Below are 2,286 nucleotides of genomic sequence, written 5' to 3'. Positions count from 1 at the left end.
TTGGAGACCGTTGTTGGGGAATAGGCCATGTGACTATGTTGGGAACAGCATTACAGGAAGAGGTATAATTATGGTTACAGTAATCAAGAGTAAGTTGACTATGAATCATACCAAAGAGGCCTCAGAGAAGTAGAGAGGGAAGAAGGGTAAGGGGAAAGGAGGAAACTAGGTGGCTAGATCATGTGGGGACCTGAAGGAAATTTTAAGGACTTGCTTTTGTCACTTTGAAATGGGGAACAATTATAAGGTTATGAGCCAAAAAGTGGTATAACCTGACTTAAGTTAAAAAAAAAAAAGTCACTCTAAATAGTCTGGAGGGACAAGGAGAAAAGAAGAGATATGTGCCAGGATGGTATTGCTGTCATAAGCACAGGGAATCTAAATAGTAGTATTGTGTAAATTAACAGAATGTGATGCTTCATTTTAGATGTTGACTGTATCATGGAGTACTGAGATATTTAGCAAAACATTACTTCTGGGTGTGTCTGTGAGAGTTTTTCCTGGTGACATTAGAATTTGAGTCAATGGTTGTAGCAAAGCAGATTGCCTTCTCCAACGTGGGTGGGCATTATCCAATCTGTTGAGAACCCGAATAGAATGAAAGGCAGAGGAAGGGAGAAGCTGACCCTTTCTAAGACATTGTCTTTCTCCTGCCCTTGACTGAAACTGACACCATCAGCTCCCCTGATTCTCAGACCTTTGGACTAGGACACCATCAGCTCTCCTGGGTCTCCAGCTTACAAGTGGAAGATTGTGAGACGTCCCAGCCTCCATAATTGCATGCACCAACTCCTTATTAACTTTCAGGGTTCCCTGGAGGACCCTGTCTAATACACAGAAAATTAATGGCAAAGGACACTTTTTTTTTTTTTTTGACAGGAAGTAGGATTTCTTGGTGGGCATGAATAGGGAGGGGGCAGTGTGGAGGCTTTCACGAGTGCAGAGCCCACCATTTGTCCAGGAAGCCACGATTAGGGATGTATTTGATACCACAACCATCGGGAATGAGCTGCTTTTCAGCCACCATGTCTTCAAATCTGTCCACATTAAACTTAGTGTAGCCCCACTTCTTAGAGCTATGGATCTTCTGGCAGTCAGGGAACTTGAACTTGGCCCTATGTAGGGCCTCAATCACATGCTCTTTGTTCTGCAGCTTGGTGCAGATGGACATGATGACTTGGCCAATGTGGCCCCTGGCTACTGTGCCCTGGGGCTTTCCAAAGGCACCCTACATGACTGTCTGCAGCCTAATTGGATTTGGCATGAGGTCAGACCTCAAAGTCCACTGGAAAGGGCTGTCTCCAAGGCTGCTTAGGGCAACCCATACAATCAACAGGCTGCATACAATACCAAGGAGTCTACTGTTTGCAGCCCTGGCACACTGGGCCCCCATGAGGAAAGAGCACAGTCAGCTTAATTGGCTGCAGAGGACACATTTTCTTTATATGGTTTGTGAACAGTGCACATATTGAGAATAAAAATCAAAGTGTAAATTTTGGAAAATCAGACAAGATGTTAAACATGAGGGAAAACTAAATCTTCAGGTGTGAACAGAGTTTACAAAGTAAGTGAGCTTGCCATACAAATGGCAATCTTAAGTCTTAATAATAGTCATTGTATTTCAAATACTACATCACTATATGTATCTCAGGAAAGAATGAAGTTCATAGGAATTAAGATACACATGTAAAATGACATTTCATAGAGGACTACAGTGGAACAAAAATCAATGTAATATATAACACTTTCCCAAGATGTTCCAAGCAATCAAAACATGCAAAGTGAAATTTTATTGAGAGGCCTTTGACATGACCGCCAGTGGCTTTATGAACGTTTTAAGTTTTCTTTTTCTTTATTTGGACGGTGAGGATGTACTTTATTAATTTTTAGTTTTAGCATTTCATCAGTAGTAGAATAAAATTACAACCTTCGTAATAAATTTAAATTTCTGGTACATCCAATAGCTCCTTTGGAAATAGTTGAAATGGGCTTTGAAGCCTTGATGGGCACAGATTGTGAAAGAAAAGAATGCACAGAGGGTAGGGGAGAAATCAAAGAATGTTTCAGCAAAGTAAGATAAATTGTTGAAAAATAGGAATCATTGTACTTGTAGCTAGAGAGAGCACTTGCTTAGAATTTTATCCCCAAACCAAACATGTCTGCTTTTCTTCTTTAATGCCAAGACCCAAACTCTTCAATCCTTTGTTCCAACAAACTTCCATCCAACAATTGAATGGTTTATGTGAAATAATTGTCCAACCTACTGTGTTGGGTTTTTTTGTTGGT

At 40.7% G+C, this 2,286-nt stretch overlaps 1 non-coding gene across 1 annotated transcript; it reads right to left on the bottom strand.

Moving 5' to 3' along the window:
• Positions 1-1,293: 1,293 nt before the first annotated feature.
• LOC129503513 (small nucleolar RNA SNORA70) lies at positions 1,294-1,427 on the bottom strand. Its single transcript, XR_008663185.1, has one exon. It is a non-coding gene; the product is annotated as a small nucleolar RNA SNORA70 (small nucleolar RNA).
• Positions 1,428-2,286: the final 859 nt, after the last annotated feature.

The sequence above is a fragment of the Nyctereutes procyonoides genome, unplaced genomic scaffold (assembly GCF_905146905.1).
Source record: "Nyctereutes procyonoides isolate TBG_1078 unplaced genomic scaffold, NYPRO_anot_genome, whole genome shotgun sequence".
In the NCBI taxonomy this organism is placed as follows: Eukaryota; Metazoa; Chordata; class Mammalia; order Carnivora; family Canidae; genus Nyctereutes; species Nyctereutes procyonoides.
The sequence above is the reverse complement of the archived record's forward strand: the minus strand, read 5'-3'. Positions and strand labels throughout refer to the sequence as shown.